Raw genomic sequence first — 22,684 nt, forward strand, 5'->3', positions numbered from 1 at the left:
GTTGCAGAATTACTTCTTTGGCGCTTAAGGTGTGTCTGCATAAAATATTTCAGGTCAGCCTCTCGTTCGCCCAGCACATAAGGACGGCTTTACCTTGTGTAATATTCCGATTAAAAATTAATTCCTTGTGAAAGAAGATTTCAGACACTGAAAATCGACCCAGGGCAAGCAAGGCTTCTTCCTACACAGGAGAGCAAAACACACAGAAAAGCGAGGGTACATGAATGCCCCCAACAGAATTCAAACTGTGATTCCAGTGATCAAACCCTGTAAGACTGAAAGCTCTCAGGACTCGCAGCCAATGTAAACAGCGACAGCAGCAAGTAAACCTATAGATAATAATTAGCCCAATGCAACACGTTACATGTCGGAAGTTCTTAACATGAAGTAAGAAAGTGGAGAACTTAAGCCTGTCCGTAAAGTACTGTACTATGTAGTAAATTTCTCTTCTTCTTCGTATTCGGGCTGTCTCGGGTTCGAATCTTTATCCGCAGACCGGCTATCCTGGCAAAATATTTTTTCGTAATTTTCCTCAATTTATTCAGGCGAATAAAGTGATATTACCTTAAATAGGCAACAACTTCCAAATGCGTGTCTTCTCAAAACAGAATATCTTCCTGTCTCATTTGACAATAGGTATACAGATGCATATAGCACTAAGTAATCTCTGAGGCTAAAACAGCGTCATTAAATGATCTAATAATGATTAATCCTCCTTCGTCCCGCTCCTGAAACCGGTTCCTTTTCATGAAATTTTACAACTAAACTTTTGTATTAATTTCTTTGCAAGACTCATTCTTACCATGAGAATTACTCATTTCAACCCCACCTGTTTAAAGCGTGTAATGATGATAATGAAGATAAACTAATTGGAAAAATAACTTCCACATTACGCAGTTTTCCCCTCTCAATTTTAGTTAAATTACAACAGAATTTATTTTTTAAAAAGCAACGATGCTTTTCAGAAAATTAACAAGCTTGCGTGCAAGCGACCTGCCCTTTCATATAGTACACGCAAGGCTCGGATGTGCCCCGGGCTTTGAAAACGACGAAGGAGCGTAAGTTCGAGCTCACGATCGTAGGTTTTCCTTTTCATAGCAATAGATTACACTTCGATCCAGGTAAATGTAAAACAGTAGTGAGCATCCATCATAATGTATTAAAATTGATTAAATCATTTATTCTCATTTGTGAGGCTCAGAAAGCAAATTAACGACGTGTTACATTTGTTTCCCTATCGTAATATTTAACGTAGAGATGTCTAGTGTTCAGTGTAGAAAATCTGCATGAAGGAAACTGCAAGACAGTGGGTGAGAGAATTTGTTTAAAGCGCATTATAGAATGAAGAGACATTTATGTATCCTTATTAATGTAAATTTAATTATATATCTTCTGAATGATACAAGACCAATAAATATATTTACTAATTACCACCTAAATAAGTAATCTCGTAAACTACGCTATTATTTTCACTATATAGAATTTACATTGTATATTAATACAATTCTTAGATTTTTAAGAAAAACTATAAAATTTTACCTTCAGCTGTTCACCATATTCTCATTTCAAACATATGTTTGTTGAATTATACAACTGACAAATGAAAATGATGAGCACATTGTTATTTATGGCCACAAAGGTTCATACTTTGTACCCCATCCCACAGATAAAACAAATAATTGTAGGTTAGCCGCACACTGACCTGCGGTCCTTCCCTAACAAATCTGTTTAAGCCACAGGAAATCAACAATCACTGTGCCTTCATTTACGTTTAATTATGTATGTGCGCCATCAATATTCTGTAACTATAAATCTTCGAATATTATAAATGCAAATATCTACCACGGTTCTTCTCAGCCCCTACAATAAAGTACGAAAATGACCATCAATGCCGCCATTTTCATGAGTTATTCCTATAATAATATCGTCACTTCAATATTTACATTCGGAACAAATCTTCCATTTCCCATGAGAGATGCGTGAATACAAAATTGTAGCGTAGTCTGTGTATTCAGAAAAGAAGTAACCATCAGAGAAACTTAGGAGTAAAAAGGGTAATAGTTTTGGCTACAATTTTAGACATTATACATCGTCCGTTGTTTCTCATAATACGACGTTTCGAAGACTGGATTTGTCTCCGTGACCAGGTAAAATAAGAGGAACGAGGAGTTCCCACTCTTCGGGGTCCCTTAGAAGGAACCAGTCTCCATCACTGGGCCATATCCTTTAGAATGATCATAAGAATAATATTAAAATGGGCCACAACGATATTAGGTGTCGGGATGTGCACTGAATTGATTTGTCCCCGGACTTTTCTTGCGTTTCTTAAATCAGTTTTCGTTCTGACCAATACTGAATGGCATTTTATTATTATCTGTGGCTCTACAGTCCTTGAAGGACAGTGACCTCCTCACACATGGGGGGTTGCTTGATCTATTTAGACATTTAGTAGGACTACTTGGACAAGTGATAAGCCCGTCGCAAGGCCTCTACTTATACAGGACAGCACAACACACAAAGGCCCAGACAACATTCATGCCTTGAGCTGGATGCGAACTCATGGTTCCAGTGTCCAAGGGAACAATGCCCACGCCCCAGGCAGCGTCACGAATGTGACCAGCACACGAAATAGCTTACAGACCTAAATTCTATGCAATTCGATATCTGGATGTAATTTGTTTTGCAAAAGCAGAAATAAATCTGCACTAAGGGCGAATAAGATAGGCCTGTAGGAAATATCAAAGAAATTTCGAAAATATGTGCGGGCCTACTCTGCTAAGATACAACTCTCTATTTTTTGATATCTGTGTCTTTCACGGCAAGGATGGTTGAGAAGGAGATCTTGTTTGTTGTGACGCAGTGGTTATCATCGTCTCGTAGGTAAGGAAAGCCTCCACATTCGAGGTTTAACCCCGAAATGTAGGTAAACACCTACACCATTACAGGGAGTCACTGCCCATAATACCACATTTGACAATTTCATTGTTAATTCTCCGGTAAAACAGAAACTGCTCAATGAATAACAAACGATAGCGTTAAAACATTCGGACGAGCACACTTACTGGTCTGGTGAATGCATGCCCTCGCTCAGTGGGAAAACGTACTGTGTAAACCAGAGTCGATCAATGTGCTCGACTACATGGCATGACAGTACCTAACCTTATCCCGAATATCGGCGTTTGGAAGAAAACTATACGACGTCTACTATTCCACCCCTCAAAAACACACATAAGGTTTTTGCTGTCATGTCAGTTGTTAAGTGCAAGGAACTACTTCACTTTCTAACGAAACTACATAAACTACTCTATTCTGTCCTCGTAATTAGGTACGAGTAACTATGTGACAACCGCCTCGAAAATCTACATAAGACAGTCATTTTCCGATTTCAATCAGGAGCTGTTATCCTTGTAATAAAGGAAAAGTAACTACGCCTTCTTACACCCTACAAACCATATAAACTACTTGCTGTCATCCCGGTAACATAACATAATGAAATCCGTTAGAAGAAAACTATTCTTATAAAGAATAATTAAATATATAAATAAACCAAACGCTACTCAGAAATACAAATAAACATATGGAAAATATTAACAGAAGGGTTGTCTTGAAGCAATATTTATTCAACAGGCCAATAAATTCTCTGCCGTTATAAAACGGAAATGTGCATCATGGTAATGAATGTTCACAAATGGAACTACTTCAGTAAAGTTCACACCTTAACACTCTACTTCTCTGAGACAAAATAAATAAATTATCATTCCATTTACACTCGGGCATCGAAAGCAGTGTCGTTCCCTGATATTCCTACAAATATCGTACGACATAAGAATGTATTGCTTTCCCCCTACATTTCACGCCACGCCACTGACAACCTTGTCAAGTTACCGACATGGATAACATTCAGTGATTCGTTGGCTGATCGGTTGTTTCAATAAATATTAATTTCCTCTTTAACACTACATTAATTTATAAGGATATGGCACTGTCTACACTGACGAAGAATCGAATTAGCAAGGAGAGAAACAGGTTATGGTTGACACAATACGTCTCATAGGAATGGTGAGTTCCAGGAGAGATTCGAACGGGGTATTTTCAGAATCGAATCCCTTTCAGCTACTCTGGTTTCTTGGTTTATATGCAATTTAACAGATCACATAGTCAATAAATAATAATAATAATAATAATAATAATAACCCTAATGATAAGTGGAAGACAAGAGAAATCTGAAATGCGTACAACATTCTGATCTAAAAAACTGATTAGAAAAGATAACTTGGGAGATTTAGCGTTGCTCAAAGGATGATATTAAATAGAGCGATAATGTGAAATAGATTTATCTGTCTCGGGGATTTTGTCTAATGGTCGGTTTTTGTGAACATGGTATTGATTGAAGATGAAACTGCCTTCCAGGATATTGCGCCGTGTAGTCTGATGAAAATTGGCCGACGTTTCAGAGGTGCTTACTGCCTCGATCATCAGGCAATCGCCCTGATGTTGGAAAAAGTAAGCACCTCAGAAACGTCCGTAAAATTCTGCCAGACTACACGGGGCAATATCCTAGGAGACCGTTTCATCTTCGTACTCGCTGCTGCAAGAACCAGAAATCCCAAGATGTTTATTGAAATTTCAGGTTCCTGAAAAGGCAGAGAATTACTTGACTAGCACAGCGACTACAGACTTCTCAAGAAGGGCTTTGCTCCGTGGAGTTACTTTGTTACTTTTGAACATTACAGCTTATTTGATTTCGTCTGATGTAGAGAAACAAATTTCATTCAGCTGTCCTATTATCAACACCAATCTTAAACGATAAGACAAACTGAAGGGCGCCAAACTATTGACTACTGACTGAAAACGTCAGTGTTTTAGAATGATAGTTATTATGGCAAGAGTATCTGGCATCCATTCACGCCAGAAGATATCTCTGTGTGACAACAATAATGATCTAATACGTTACTTTAAAAACCATCGATTCGGTGGTTATATCGCTGCCAAAAACCGATATAATCAGTCAAAGTACGAAAAATCATCTAAATAACAACAAAAGAATTAGTTTCTAGCTCTAAGAAAACACCGCGTCTTTATTAAGAAGGTGGTACACGTAATTAGGTATCACTAGTCTGTCTTTAAAGGATTAAAACGAAATCTATAAACCGTATTGAAGCAGCACTAAGATATATTAAAACAATGATTCTTGGAAATTAAGAATTACATAAATTTGTATTCAACAAAATTGATCTGGGGCGGGTTTCATCGGAATGGTTCAGTTTCCTCTCTCACTTTCTGTAGGTCTGTTACATAATATTACCGACAACAAACGTGTTCTTTGCTTCGTGTACTAAACTGTGTATGTAAACATATTAGGTAAATTAATATCCACGTTCTTATTAGCACAGTTAACAGCCTATTTTGTGTTCTTACAGCACTGAACTAAGTGCGTTAGTTTATGGTCTGTAGACATATCTACAACTAATTTATGAGAACAAAACTGCCAAACCCAAAAACATAATATGATACTTCAATTCCCGAATTGCCAAGTTTCTCTCTTTCACAACACGTTTATATTCCACCTGCGTTAAAGGCGATAGCCTCTTCTCATTACACTAGTGATAATGGCCTACAGAACAGAAACATTGTGTTCGCATATCTTGTACATCGTATTTGAGTAAAGTTGTAGTTTATCATAGAGATTAATCCTGTTTAAAGAATCTGACCAGATGAATGTTAAAATATAAACTGCTATATGAACTTAGGATGAAAACGTAAAACCTCTATGTGCAGTACTTCATATAGTGTTAAAGGGCGAAATACTACACAGAATCCTACATGTGACTTGTCGGTGAATATTTCGCAAAGAGACAAGTGATCTGAAACATACAGACCGCTACATATCTGGATCCATATTATGATATTCTTAAGAAATTTTGATGCACAAAATTTTTGACACAGATAGTAGAGGAATTTGAAATCCATTAAATTCGCCTGTAATGTTAAGTATAAACAGCTAAAAATTAATATCAGATATTGATCTTTATAAATTAAATACATTTAATATATAATAGATATTAATATTTGACGTACTTTTATTAAACATAAAATTAATAAGTATGGCAAAACTCTATGATAACTCTGAGGGAACCTTTTCTTTAACATTAAAATAACAAACTGTTTCAAAGTCATAAAAACTAGTAATCTTCCTTCATCTTCTAAAATATTATCATCTAGATGTAGTGTCACGTTAATAGATCACAGAATTGCTGAATTTCATATACAATTTATGTAAAGCTTGTTGTTAAACTTGCAATATGGAATAACTAACTGTGCCAAACATTTTCTTGTTTCCTGTATTGCATATTCATGGTACAGTTCTCTCAGAACATGTATGAATGAGTTCATTCAAAGTCAGAGCTAAGTGACAGATGCAAATCACGTGAGGAAAGTTTCTTCAATTAAGCCCTTTCATATTCGTGATGTCTTTCTAATCTATTACAAACACACAACACTTTCAATAATAATCTTCTAGCCCGCGTAAGGATAATCAGAAGTCCTTCATAAATGCATACCTCTTTATTTCATCGTTCCTACTGACGTGGCAGTATATCCAACACACATTTTTAACATTATTCTGACCGACCGACCTACATTTCGCCACGAGAGTGACAGTCGAGTCGTAATGTCTACACATCACACAATGAAATCGACAGAAACCACAAACCAACTACGTCGTTCGATTTCTTACCTTAATTCTGTTCGTCCTTTCACGTCCTCCGTTGTTCGAGTCGTAAGCAGATGTCAATGGCAAAGACGTAATCTCGAAATGATGATTTAGAACCACAACAAATTTCAATTACTTCGTAATTTCAGTGTCCTGCCTAGCGGAGAACTAGAAAAGCGCAGAAAAGGACAAAGAATTTCACAAAATAACTGTTTTGACATTAGCAATACGTTAATTAAACCCCCTTCATTTACATTTAATGCGCGTATATTCTACATACTAAATTACTCTATGTGCAGTCACCGAGTCTACTTCCTAGTTGTGCAGTCACATGTCTTGTGGTCTTGTTTTAAAGCTACAGAAAAGGGCGGCTTTGACGATCCACCCGGGAACATCGTAGCACGACCTCGTCTCCTTCACTGCCCCCACGCCGGTGGTCGCACACGTAGTCTCTCACCATAACATTAACCCCCCCCCCCCCCCTTCCTCAGTCTCTCGTACAGACATACATATATATACAGGCAACTACAACTGCCACTGCTTCAGTATACGTAGTAGGGAACTTATAACTCGTGCCGCGCATGAGTAGGATACGGGGCGTCGTTCTCCCTTCGGTCATTCCCGTACATGTTCGAGTAACTGGCACACGACAAGATCCTTACGTCTTTCATCGGAGCCGTCAAACCAATGTCGCCTACCTGGGGAACGTTCGACAGAAAATAGAATGGTAAAGAAATGGGGCAAAAAATATCTTTCACTTCTACCTGTGAAACGTTGACTTGGCGTATACCTGACACACAAGCAATGGAATTCATTTGTATATATGTATTTCCTATTCCCGTTTTATTACAAGTCGAACCACAAACTCAGAAAGAAGGTACTGTTCTGGATGCGCATGGTGTACATCAGAATATAAATTATTCATTCAGATAGGGAGCACTCAAATAGTACTGCATTCATATTTTTACATCACTGTATTTTTTTAAAAAAAATGATGAAATTTTATTCTTTCGTAATTAGTATACGAACATGAAGTAAGCAGAAATACGTAAATAATAATTAAAAAAGAAAATACAAATAAAGAAATGGAACAGTAAATAAATCGGTGTGTTGTACTGACCATTCGCAAGCAATTGCAAATTATGCTTCAAACTCCACCTCTGTCTTGTTGCAGACTTCGTTGTCACATAAACACGTAAACCCACTGAGTCATCAGATTCACTTGTTTGATTTTGTACGGTTAAATGGAAGGAAATGCTAGACATAAACATAAGAAGACACGCGCCTTATTTACGCGGCAACTTGTCCTACAGCGGTGTAAAACGGACGGCGTACGTCGCAGTCCTCAAGACGCTATCCAGTGTGAAATGGGACAAAATATTCTGTGGGCTCTTTATAAGGAACAAGTATCCCAAAAAAATTTCGATAAAATATAATGTTCCCGTGTTTCAGATAACACATTTTCATCTTTCGGATTATATCTCGACTGACAGGTTTAAATTGCAAAAGTCTACTCACTTTGTGAAAAACAGTCAAACCTGCTTAATACTGATAAAGCTGAAGTAGTGTTTTCAACATGTGGGCCGCTGCAAGACAAAGAAGCCTTCGGGATTTTACGCCGGTCTCCACCTAATCTTGTTTCTGTTCTACAGGGATTGCATCATGTAGGTTTATAGGCCATAACAGATTGATTTTCTGACGTTCTGGAAAAATTAGCTGGGTGATTAAGTTACAGGACAGTACTCTGGTATCGATATTTTTAGTTGTTCCATAGATTCCAATAAACCGCTCCGGTATTTCCATAAAAAAACTGAGGAATCGGACGCCTTATATAAAGTTGAAGGTGATTACGAATAGTGACTAGGTAAGGACTTGGAAGGGGTGTCATGACCTGTATCGAGGGTACTACCCCTACATTCATTGGATAAATAGAGTAAAACCACAAATTGACTTGAGGCCAGTCCACATAACATGGTAGAGACTTAAGTCGAGTACCTTGTGGATAAAAGTTTGAAGTGTTATAGATTTGTCAGTCAGATTCGTATGATAGGAGCTCTCTTAATTCCGGATACCAATTACCTTTCTTTAAGTTCTGCGGTCCTGTCTTACTGCAGCATCAACATATCTAAATACAAAAGTATTGGCAACCTCAAGTTGGAAGGCTCATGTTAAACAGCATCCTCATTTTCACTAAATAGTAACTGCAAACGTTTAAACGTCATGACTAAGATTTGAGATTTTTACGGCGACGGGTATGAGGACGGTTGTCTTCTGGTTTGCTGGACCGTCTACAAAAATCAGACCACAGAATGTTGTTGCTGTGTGGTTTAGTCTGTCGACGGGGTAGCCATGTTAAAGCATCACAGTATTATCAATTTGTAAATTTGCTAAATTTTTATTTTGTTATATCCACCGTCCTCTTCAGTGCTGCCAACACTGATTTTTACTTTTTGGCCTTCCTTCGTGCTTTCATTTGTTTCATGTAGACCAGTGCTTCCCATCCGCAGACAAAGATACGCTCCACGGCATTCTTTTCTTTTTATTTCCCTAAGTACTGCGGACTGAAAGCAGAGCGCCACTTCCTTGCAGACTTTTTCAGAAGCCAGACAGGCAATCTGAAAGATGACAGTCCTCGATGCACATGATAGTATCCCAACGTCTCGGTTTTCAGGCTGAATATGTCAAAGTACGCATCAGGTTCTGATTTTGCTGTCAGCTGCAGGAAATATTTCTTGCTTAGGAAACGTAAAAAGTGTTCGAGTGTCAGCACAATATTTTCTTCGTCTCCCACAGAACAAACGTCAATGTGCGATCAAAACAGGATAGTTCGAAAAGCGGCATTTCAGATTTACGCCTCTTATGTCTGGTTTAATCAGTTTTACAGAAGCCAGCTTAAAAAAAATTATAAATCTGTTTTCTTTTGTTATTACTGTATTTTCCTTCCACTGACTTTATTCCTCTAATTTCCTTACCAAATTCATAAGTTGATCCTCTGTGTACGTGTCACTCCTCGAACGTCAACAGAGGGTCTGGCATTCTTAACCTCGACAAGTGAGCGAGACAAATGGTCAGCTTAATTTTAACTTCCATTTGGTCTTCCCCGGGAAAAGAACCCTCGTACCCGTTTAATAGGAGGGCTTCGGAACTGAACCTCGGTCATCCGACACATAGTCACCTTACTGACAACTATCCCGGTTTACCAACTTTTGGCTCGTAGTCTAATAAATAATATACAATTTTCTTATCTATTATGTTGAGTATTTCTGACGCCAAAGAAAGAAATCGGGAGAGAAGAGCTGAAAACAGGCTACTTAAAGCCTAGGCTCTTCAGAACAAAAGCATATTTACTTACTTGGAGATCTTAAACAAGAGCCACGGGCTACTAAAACGGTAGGCGAAGGTGTTAGAAGAACTCACAACGTTAATTGATACAATTCAAAACAACTTTATAGTAGTGAGATTTTAGGTTTTCGCTACTGCGAATATGTCTCCTGAGTTGTTGCGCCATATAGTCGGGTAGAAGTTTACCGACGTTTCACAGGTACTTGCTGCCTCCTTTATCACGGAGAATCACCCTGATAATGAATTAACTATGCACTACAAAATTATGCTGTTACACAGTACTGATTCTTTTCCCATTGAGAATAACTTTGTTAAGAATGTTAATACAAGGCCTTTCGTACAAGTCACTCACTCGCATTAATTTTGACAATACTGTGCCTGAAATGTGACAACCCGCAGAAGACAGAAAGTGTGGCGAAGCAGAGGGGAAGAGGTTTTTAAGAGCATTGATCGAAGTGGAATCACCACTCAAAGTTCCGGAGTATCGTAGATTTGTTGGCCGCGCTGGAGTAGTAGCAACAGTAGCTGCAGCTTTAGTAGTAAGTATAATTAATTATCTATGCGTGTGGCGTAGTACAGAATATAACCCAGTCTGACATACTCGAAAATCTGATAACCTATATTGCAGTTTGTTGATCACAAATGGGCGTGTCTGGCACAGCAACGGCGTAATAAGATCACAAGCGTGTGGATCTTGGAGATGCGTTTTGCGTGTCCACGATGAATATAAACATGGCAAGGTCAGTTATGTTTACTAGAATGTAAAGTCAAAACAGTCTATGTGCATCTAGTAGGGTGTATCCTCAATTGTAACGACGTAACGTAATCACTGAAACGTGGAATTTTCCGTTGCATACTGAAATTTCAACAGTAATGGAAATAAATAAAGGTTAAGTAATACTCATAATTTTACCTGATTTTAAAATCGCGATTTGAGCTACAAATGCGGTCAAAAGTATCCCGCAAACATGATACCCATTATTTTCTTAGAGAACGAAGTACACACATTCATTAAAAATAGACCTAATTACAAGTTTAGCTCTTTATTTCACAAATATTACGTACAAATTTAATTCGGCAAAAACACTCTCTGCGTTACGACTCGCAAAACGTTGTTTTAGGCTTATTTAATGATGCTGTGCCAAATATTGAAACACATTATATTCAGCTTCGATACATCTTGTGTATAAACACGCATTAATATTAATTTAAAACAAGGTAAAACAGCTTCTTCTCAAATCCCTTCCAAATGAAATTTAAAAATTATCGTATCAAATATATTCTCTTTGCAATAACTATAGACACAAAAACGTGGGGACAGAACTTCAGATACTAAAAGGGATATTGCTTCAATAATGATAAATGTCTGCTCCGTCCATATAATTACAGTGCAAGATTTCGAAGTAAGAACAGAAAACAATTCAATAATTTTATACCTGTGTTTAAGTAAATAATTCCCGTGAATAATTTGCCATAAATTATGTATTATGATTGTTGAGTAATAACATCTCTTTACGATTATCTCATATATTCTATGCGTTACTGGGTTAACCTTTTTTTCGAACAGGCACTGATCTTTTGAATCTACTACAAACGCTACGTCAGCTTAATGTTCCTGGGAATCGTATAACAATCTAAAAGCTTAGTGATAACACTTGTGGTATATGGAGCGACACTCAATTTTATAACGTCAGGTTGAATAACATAAGTTTCTATGAAATTCTCTACATCTCTTATTTGATAGGTATTTATCATAAATCCCATTTCCAACTGACGAAGAGACAAACAAACTATACTGAATTAAAAAGGATAAAGTCTGTATTGTCATGAATGAAAAGGATTTAACACACAAGAAATCCATTTATAATTTTGGTGGGATTTTCTCTGGAGAAGCTGTCATTTGGGAGACGAGAGTTACGAGCACTTTATTAAGAGGCGTCTTCGGTAAACAGATTGTAAGATTGTAAAGTAGATGGAACTAATTATGGGTTGCATCTAACAGTGATCTTTGGTATCAGTGGAGTTGAACGTTCCAGTTATATAACCCATATATGAAGCTGTAAGGGGTCGCGATATATCGATGTGCTCGTTTCACTGCTACATCGTCGATAAGTGGACGGGACACTGATGACAACGTACAATGTCACGAGAGCAGGGCGTGGTCCCATCTTTAAAAAAACACAACACGCTTCTTAATTTGGTAAGTGTGCAATGTTTATGTATAATTCCCACTGCTGGCACAGCGACAACTCATCACATTTTTTATGCATGTAGTAATCTACATATACTGACTGACACAACATCCAACAACTCCCCTTTTCTGACTGAGTGCAATTAAATTTTTCATTACGACTCTCAAAATAAAAAGCGATTGTTTCGTAAACAGCATTTCCTAAATTATATTCGTAATGTGGAGGTGTTGGTTTCTTGAGATAGAAACTAAGTTTCTGAACATTATTCAGGCGACCTTTGTGTTTCAAATTCGTTTTAGTTCTGATGTCAGAATATACATGTCTTCGTGCGTATTTCGACGCCATAAACGAAATCTCCATAGCCCACTTTTGAAATAAGATTCTGAGACTGGCATCCTAACAACTCTCTCTATTTCAATAACTGGAGAAAACTCTTCCGCCAATTTAATAAATCCGTTTTGTAATACGAGATGTCATTAAATGATGGATCAAGTGCTCTCCATTCCTGCCGCTTCGTAAATTCGCCTACCCTCCACAGAGTCAATATTGTGATTACGTTATCAGGGGTGAAGAGCGCGGACAACGACTGAGCCTATTCAACCAAACTATATGGTACTAACTCTTTCTTGGAAAGTTGTTGGTCAGATAACCCGCCAACAAATTACCCGATTTTACGATACCATGTACATAATATCAGTATTTTGTTTTATATTGAGAGAGTTTAGTTTAGTCAACACTACCACAACCTGTTTCCCTAAAATCCATTTTAATATTTTCCTTCCGTCTACGCCTGTCTCTCCCCAAGTGGTATCTTCCCTTCATGTTTTCAGATGAAAATTTTGTGACAATTTCTCACCTCTCTCAGTGCAACTCATCTTGCTACGTGAAAACCACCCTAAAAACATCAAGTAAACATAAAGATTTATAAAGTCCCTTATTACGTGATTTTCTCCAGCCTCCCGTCACTTCCTCCCTCTTAGATCCGATTTTTCTGGTGAGCACTTTGTCCTCAAATTTCGTCAATCTACTCATATATTTACCCGTAATATCGAGATAGATATAGCTTTATACCTAATCAAAACAAGAGTTAAACTGGTTCCACAAAATGCGGAGAATTTATTGGTTTACTGAGCGACTGTTAGCATCCGAAGAAGGACTCCGGTCCATGTGATTAACTATACTCTGTAGTAAATAAAAGTAAAAAGGTTCACGTCCTGATTCAAGGTACAAATTGTAAATACGCTGACTTCATGTTAAATGAAGTCAGACCAAACCAATGAACAGTTGGCAACACATATCACTTGTATATGATGAATTCGGACACAAGGCTGTTGCCTTGTGTCCGAATTCGTCACGTTGAGAGAACATAGATCTTGCACTAACCTCCATACGGAGTTCGATTCTCACCACACATGAAGCGATAGGAACTGGCGACAACACTGGAACTATCAGATGAATACATTTATGTCGCATCACAACTGACCTGTCAAACTGAAAACAGATTCGCCCCGTGCGAACAGAAGTGTGAAAAAATGCAGTATATATTTTTGTTAATGCGCATATAAATGAATGGAATAATGGACGGATGAATAAATTAAAGTAATGTGTGATTAAGAATTGTATTAATGACAGTACGAGTGAATGAATAAATAGGGATAAATGAAATGTTAAACAATTAACGATGCCTCAAAGAATGGGCTAATTAATCGGAAAGTTATGCACATAGGAATGTGGTTAGGAAACCTGGAGGGTAGAAAGATCAATTGGGAGACCTAATAGTAGATGGGAAGTTAACACGACTCGACCCGGCGGCCTGTTCAGTTGTGATGTTCCTCTTGTGCACCTCCAGAAGAGTTACGCGACGCTAAAACGTGCCAGACGGCTTCCTACTACGCCCAGTTTATGAATCACTGTCACCCTCCCATTAAGACTGCACAGTTAGGGAACGAAATAACTAAGAACTTCCATGCTCTTATTTTATTTCAACATGTAACAACAGTCTAAATTACTCTTCTTCACAAACTGCTTAAGTAACTCTGTACGTTTCGACCACTTTGGTCATCTTCTGTTTTCTTTTATTGAACATAAATTATAAGAGGAACTTCAGAAATATTCTAAAATTATTGTCAAACCTGTAACGATTACAGGGCTACATGTATAAATGTATCTATTGTTTAATTCATTTTAAAATAGATGTTCTATCAATAAGGCACAAACTATTTTACTATAAAAGTTCAATAAAAACATACTTTTTGAAAGTTATACAGTAGAAGACGTCGCATAATCATATTATTTTAGGTCTGAGATGGTGGTAAAGAAGTTGGCACGATTTTTATAATACTTCTAATGTAAAAAGTATTAGCTTACCGTGAACAGGATAATTATTCTGGACATCGTCCTTCGTCTTGGGTTTCCTCAAGCACGACGTTTCGAAAACTCAATCTGTGTCTGTTATAACGTAATGGAGGAAAAATAAAGTCCCCATTCCGTTGGACCCCTCAGAACGAGCTGATTCCGATCACCCAAAGACGATAGAAAATATTCAAAATAATATTCATGTCGGCCTTCGTGATAAAAACATCGCCTTCAAAATCATTTAGACTCTCAGATTAACAACGTATATTCATAAAAACCTAAATATAACCAAACCGGTCGAATCATGTCGCGTTGGTAAAACAGTATATGAAAATGTATTATAATAGGTGGTGATTACTCTTTAACTAAGAAGAAACTTACGAAATATGAACAAACGAGGATAGGATGAAGAAGATTCAGATAATTGTAGTCACATACGTCTCAGTCGTGATGGCTAGAGTCCCTGCTTTCGTATCTTAATGAAGCCATTTATTGTTTGTTATAGATTAACGTTATACGAGAAGACAGCCATGTTCAAAAATATAACAAGCGAATGCCTGATAGTTACAGGACCGTCGGTATGACAACCTCGACAGGGAATGTAACTGAAACAACACCGGTACACTAGCGAGGGGCAGGAGGAATGTTATCGACCGCAATACCGTAATTATGTGCATCCCGGGGGAGTCTAAGCAGCGCCTCAGAAAACGTGAGACTCCACCCCTTTTTTAGGTAAACAGAGGCCTGAAAATTAGACTTAACCGGGACGATAGCAAATGGAGCAAAGTTTCTCACAGGAGCTTCGCAATTTATAAAAGACTAAGATAATGTAAACAGCGTGTTGAGGGGGGATATTTGAAAAAGGGGTCAGAGAAAATGTCATAAAGGAGACCTCCGTAATTTGTGCTCTTCATATTATTATAATTAAGTCAAGGAGGACGACGAGATAAGATACAAGAAATACATACAGAATTTTAAAAAGAAAAAAGACAGCAGTAACATTATATATTCTCAATTAATAACATACTGTCAGATTGGATTCTAAATCGACGATGCTGGAACAAATCTTGAAAACCAATCAAAATTAATTCCGTTTTTCTGACTGAATACTTTCTAATCCAGTATCATTATTTCTCACTCAGAAATTTTTTTGTCCCCATACTTCTAGATGTTAATAAATCACTTTTCAATGGGAACACCTCAGCAGAGCCCAGAAATTTTAAAGACCACGGTTCCTTTAAGTAAATGTTACATAGCAGCGAGTGGAAGTATGATTGTGAATAATAAATTAGTAATGGCGTGGAAAGAAGCAGCTATATCTCGCTGTAAACTAGAATTCACGCTTTATTTTTACTGCGAAATCAACAAACCATCCCGGTTAATACAACCAACCTCCGTATCGAGGAACCCAACCAACACAGCAGACGCTTAGCCAAGACGTCCAGTGAAAATAGAGACTGGCTATGAGGACAAAGACATCAATCCATGCTCTTTGCACGAATTTAAACACCGGCGTCCATTGAGGTGGATGACCGCACTGCCAATGTAAAAGACTTTGACTTTAAACAAGAATTAAATTAGTTATTAACTGATTTCCAGAGGTATGAAATATTCCAGATGTGCACGGGTTATGGTCCAGAGTTATTAATATTCTCTCACTATCGACTAGGTCTAACAAGAAGCCATTCACATATAACAGTTCCGATGAACTGGGATCTTCAGACACAAATAAACAGTTTACAAAATATCATTTCATTATGAGTTAATTATACTTCATAAAACACATTGTTTTTAGCCAAATTAGTATGCAGTACGGTCGGGTAATGTTGGCCATAATATATGAGTAGTTAATCAGTTTGTGGGATTCGGGACTTGTTACTGGGTTTCGAAAATCACTTCGACCTTCAGTTTCGGCCGCCCGCAATTAAAACGACCGTAGCCTATTTTCAGTAATCTCCCGCCATTCGCCTGGAGACAGTGACTGAAAATGCAAAACCCTTTGCCCAGAACATCCGGTAAGTTGGCTGAGATTCGAATCACATTCCTTTCCAAGTTTACTGTAAAGTGTTATCATTACACCATCTGTATCAGCGACAGCGATATGAAAAAGAAGCCATTTAATGTCAGAAATGGTTCTGTAGTAAAGGATTCGAAGAGGACCAATGCAAACTGTTTATTCCTGAATACAAATAACTTACTCGGTTCAAGAGACAAGAAATAGGCAATAATTTCACGCGTATCTGTGTTAGTGACACTTCTAAAACGTCTCGTCTTCCGTTCGGTTCAACTTGTCCCTCATCTTTGTTCTTGCGATGGTGCGATGCTTCCATATTTTCTCAAATTTATTACTAATTTATTATTAATAAGCGAATTCTCTCAATTTCTATGTACCTACCACATTCTCAAAAAAATTGCATACACCTTTCTGCATTCCCAATACTTTTTTCTACTTCTTTTATGAAATGTGGTCCTCCATTTTGAACTGTCATAATATTACATAACGGGACTCTTCAGGACTTATGCAGGTAACATCACTATTCGGATAGTGAAGTCTAGTAGGCTGTGATAACATGGACATGTAGATTAAAGAGATCAAAGAGGAGACATGCAATGTAAATTGAGTTTTGTTTGTGAACCATTTTTTAATCAGCTTTTCATAAAACCAAGAACGATAATAATACTGAGATGGTGTTTAGATTCCTAAATTGTAAAGATTAGTAGTAGATAGAATTGGCACGCTTTTATATTACCTGTGTTGAAACATTTATTATATTTGATACTTATAATTGGTATTCTGTCATTCAATTTTCTTATGCATTTCTCATATGTATGCCGATATGCAATAGAAGTAAGCCACCTGTTTTTATACTCCAATGCAGTTTTGTAAAACATCCAGAAAAGTACATTTTTGTACACTCCCCTGACTCTCACAGTGAAAAGAACTTCTACACAAACAAGTTTTTCTGCAGAGGAAGTAAGACAGAGAAAATAAATGTACGTTGTTCTGATATAATGGTTTAATCTAATTAATGGATTTCTTTCAGAAAAAAATACAGCTTTGCCTCACGCACTCATCTCTGAGAAAGCATACATGATCTTATGGTGAACCTTGGAAAATACCATTTCGTTGTTATAATAAATCTACGTTGAACCCTTGCATGTTTAATAGAGAAAGAGGATTTTGTATTTAAGATGGCAAATAACAAAGTAAAGCCAATTCTGTTAAACACTTTGGCAAAACAAATTGCGCGGCAATTACTCACACACGTGTATTGTTTCGGTTTGTTATCGCCATATTTTCAGTAATTTAGTTCAAAGGTCCACAAATCAGTTGATAATTACAGACTTAAAATTTTCCAAAATCGCAAAGAACACTCTTGACAGAGTCATAGACTGTTTTCGAAATCTATAAACAACTGATGTACGGTCTCACTGTCAATATTGAAATTATCGAACTAAATATACCGGTGTGTAAATAATTGAGAAGAATGTGTCAGAGCATACCGTTCGTTGAATGTACCACCGGATGACTGCGCTGCAATGTATGTACAGGCGTCCGAGCCATTATAGCTCGTACCCTAAAACAACGGACTACGGACGAGTCGGACACACTGGCTCCCGACAGAAACCTTGGGATATTTTCTTTTTCTAAGGCCGATCCAGTTTTCTGTCCACTAGATGTCGTAGGTTAGTTTCCTTCAAGTAAATGTAATCGAAGTATGAAAATCGCCTGAGTTTTAAGAATGTGTACACCCCTACCAACAAACCTCTAGTAATTCTGCACAAAGTTAGCTTTGTCTCTACCTTCAGTTAGTAAATATTCCGCCAGTAATTGTTTCTGATGTTAAAATTAAATCGTCCATGTGCCCAACTACCATGTTATGAAAGTACGTAAGCCTTCCGGGCATGGAAGTAAAGCTCCACATGTATTCGGCACTTCAACACTGGGTAGAAGTAATTGGTCAGTTTCGTACGTATTTCCGTCGTTCGCCTTTTACCAGCGAAACGAGATCCCTGTTCCCACCGGGTTGGATGCTGGATAATCTCCAGAGCCGATTTTGGCGTGACAGAGAGGAGAACTAGGAAAATACCTGCCCCTCTCTGGAGATAAACTCAAACCCAGTCACTTCACTGACTGAATTATCCCTCTTAATTTCCCTCGTTTTACTGAAGAGGGATAAAAATTACTTGTGAAAGAGACTGCGCGCATTCCGTCAGAACTTACTCCGGTAGCTTACCGGAACGTGCTGAAAGGCGAAGTTCGTAAGGAAAATGTCCTATCTTGAGCCAAGTTTTAAAAGCGATAAGCGGCCACACAGGAAAAACGTGCAGTTAGTGCGACGGCGAAGTTTCCACGCCAATCCTTCATGGCCCAAATATTGCATCCGCACGTGACTTCCTGATCCCACGTTTAAATCTTGGCCCGGAAAACTGACTAATCCCGACTGATAATTTTCGTGGTGTTCCCCAGTTCCTCCAGGCAAATACTGCGAATGCTTCGATCTATATACTTTCCAATTCAGTTTGCATTAAACATCCTACCATTCGACATTATACAGTAAGAGCTAATGACATAGTCGTTAAATAAACCACAAACAAATAAGTAACATATAAAATAGCATTGCGATAGCGCGAAACATTAGCACAGGCCTCTCAATCGCCATGTTTGGTCCAACGAATATCACAGTCACAAAATCTACAATTAAAAATGTACATGTAAGATTTGATGTTTTTACAACGGTAAGTGTGCGATTCATCGCCCTGATGACGGAGGCAGTATGACCTCTGAAACGTTGGTTAGCATCGACCAGACTACACAGCGCCACAACCCAGAAGACAGAAATCTTCATACTCATCGCCCTGATGACGGAGGCAGAATGACCTCTGAAATGTTGGTAAACATCGACCAGACTACACAGCGCAACAACCCAGAAGACAGAAATCTTCATACTCATCGCCCTGATGACGGAGGCAGTATGACCTCTGAAACGTTGGTTAGCATCGACCAGACTACACAGCGCAACAACCCAGAAGACAGAAATCTTCATACTCATCGCCCTGATGACGGAGGCAGAATGACCTCTGAAATGTTGGTAAACATCGACCAGACTACACAGCGCAACAACCCAGAAGACAGAAATCTTCATACTCATCGCCCTGATGACGGAGGCAGAATGACCTCTGAAATGTTGGTAAACATCGACCAGACTACACAGCGCAACAACCCAGAAGACAGAAATCTTCAATAATATCCACTCAGGAACCTACCTCCATTTAAACGATATGCTACAGAAAAAGATCTCTAGATTTAAGAATTTTCACATCTTGAGGCGTCAACTCCAGGGTAAACATAGACGTGTCTCTACTCATGTAAACATATAGACAAACTTCGGAAAATGTTAACACCATAATTCCGTCAATTTAGTATAATGTGCTACGAAGGAAATGATTAAGCAAGTTCCAAGGCAGCCCTCGGTTTTATTCATGCAATACCACCCAAAGTTGTGACGTCATCAGAGAAACGTTGGTGTCATGAACAATGAACCACGCCATTGCTGTCATTGTTAAAGTCGTAAATGGCGCCGTAGACGAGAATGTTATTAAAAGCCTTGTACAAATTCATCGATTTCGTTTCGTGCTGGGATTTACTGTATTTTGCCAAGTGCAATAAAACCTTATTTTATGATCAGTGGGTAAAGTTCGAAATGGGAAATTAAATATTTAAGAACGGTATTGTCTAGAAAGATCTCATATCCAGTTTATAACATAATTATGACACGAATGAAGGCAATGTGTGTACGGGAAATTAATTATAAACCTTCAGTTAAAATTACAAATATAGTGGAAGGATACGAACATGGAAATAACCCGCTGCTTTCGTAACATCAAGATAAAACCGTTCGTTTAAGAAATTAATAACAAATATAATTATAAAAATAATTTCATATAATATAGACCAATATTTAAAATAATAATATAACTATTTGGTGTAATGTATCTGTTAATAAGACGGAAATGCAGCCTTTATAGAAAAGAATACCACAAAACGATGTGGCTACATTACTACCACTGTTGACTGAACTGTCGAATTAGGGCGGTCTAGGGCGAGACCCGATGCATTTTTAAGTATTGGGGTGATACACTTCTTTTAACAGCATTGATGTCTAAAACAGGCAGCGCAACCTAAGAATGAGGAGAGTTGTGAGCCCCCCCCCCCCCCCCCCAACCAATTAAAATATTAGAGAGAATCCCCTCTAGATACTTTACAAATTATGTAATATCAAAGTCAAAGAATATACAAAATTGTTTATATAACAAACTAGGAAACGTAATACTGAATATCTTCCTCTATTTCACCACATATTAGAACAATCAAAGCCCTGAGTTGCATTATTAAGGTTGTTTTTTAAAGTCTTTCCTTGACGTAAACTGAAAGGAAGAAGTCACAGGGGTTCCATATGTTGGGAGGCCATAGACATCCTGCTCTGCATGCATATGGACAGAAATGGCCACCCAACAGCCCGGGCATAAACACCTGCGATTTCTTCCTTTGAAGTTACCTTAAGGAAAAATGTTTAAAAACGGCCTCAATAATACAACTCAGAGCTTTGGCTGTTCAAATGTGTGTTGAAATTACGGATGATATGTGCCGTCGAGTGATCACGAACGGAGCCGTTCGTGTTTTGAAGTTGCACGACGGAACGGTGGTCACACTGAGCATGTAATCCATAAAGGATAGAAAAATTTCCATGAATTTTTCTTTGTGCTCTTATATATCATTATATAACTATTAAAGCTTTCATTTAAACTTGTAATCGGGTATCATTTCCTGCGCCACTCTGTAGCAACGAAAATGACCTTACATCATGACTCATGCTTTTTCTTACCAAGCCGACCTGAATTCGATGTTCATGGGTTCTGAGTTTGTTTAGTCTGCACCAAAAAGCTATTCTCTGTCGACAAACTTGTGTCAATATATGCGATTTGTTTGCTCTCGATTAGTCCATCAAGAACGTAATGTAACATAACCTATCTTAACCTAATATAAATATACAACAGTACATGAAACAGAGCCACAATCACGTAATTCATTACAACTATAGACGTGTGAAAAATAGTAATTAACGCTGAAACATCGTACAAACAAAAGAAACGAATGTCATACCATAAATATATAATGACAGATTAGTCCATTTTAATAATAGTGCAAAAGCCTACTGGTTACTCACCATAACCTTCGTCCGTGAACAGGCACAGAGCTGTTTCACTGCACCACACGCGCACACTCAGAAAGCTGTGCTGCCACTGAAATTCCCCGCGTCAGCGCACACTACCGAACAAATACGGAAGCTACTGCGAATCACACAACCAAATATGTCTAACCGAACAGTGTTTTGCATTAAAAAAAACTCTTGTTTGGCTTAGAAAAGCACTTGAAAACTATCTAAACTCAATAGTCACTCACCCACAGCCTAGTCTATATAATGACAGCATGATTATCTCAGTTGTTAAGTTGAGTCGTTTCCAATAAAAGCACACCTGCCCACAGAAATATGACCTCACACTAGTCTGCAATAATTAGATTCTAAAATATAAATACCAACAGCAAAGTGTATTATATTCGGCTATAGATTCTTATAAATTACATTTGAACGCAACACAAAAATTACACACTTCTCATGGCAAGCACTCGTGACTCAGCTGTGTTACAGACAACGTCCTAACTAGGTGATTCAAATCACGAACTATTATTCTGCCTGTAGTATTTCTTGCTTTTATTTAGTCCCTCCGAAAAAATTCCTTTATTTAACGACTGCTTCCTTCCATATTCTATTTAATTAACTGTTCACTAAGACAGTGTGGTTATAAACTCCACAAAAAGTTGAGAAAAAAACAAAGAACAGCTATTGGCAGTTACTTGGTCGCTATTGGCTACTTTCGAATGTAGACTTATCTCTCATTCATATATTTAAAAGCAGAATTTCGTTTTTAACTAATTATTTTGTAAGACATTAATTTTATTTCTGCGAAATCTGTTCTGAAATCTTAATTATGAACGCACACGTAAAAACCACGTTTGCTG

General features: G+C 37.7%; 1 protein-coding gene across 7 annotated transcripts in view; it reads right to left on the reverse strand.

The window, feature by feature from the left end:
- Positions 1–22,169, reverse strand: part of SK (small conductance calcium-activated potassium channel) — a 349,222-nt gene extending 327,053 nt beyond the window's left edge. For 6 of the 7 annotated variants that reach the window (XM_087350067.1, XM_087350071.1, XM_087350079.1 and 3 more), the window contains exon 1: positions 6,737–7,184. The gene's annotated coding sequence lies outside the window, so the exon portion shown is untranslated. Of the gene's footprint in view, positions 1–6,736; positions 7,185–21,830 lie in introns of those variants that run through there. The other variant, XM_087350045.1, reaches the window with a different exon arrangement.
- Between the last annotated feature and the right edge of the window lie 515 nt (positions 22,170–22,684).

Source organism: Zootermopsis nevadensis, unplaced genomic scaffold, assembly GCF_977971745.1.
Source record: "Zootermopsis nevadensis isolate Lab colony 2312 unplaced genomic scaffold, Znev_1.0 Znev_ptg000002l, whole genome shotgun sequence".
Taxonomy (NCBI): Eukaryota; Metazoa; Arthropoda; class Insecta; order Blattodea; family Termopsidae; genus Zootermopsis; species Zootermopsis nevadensis.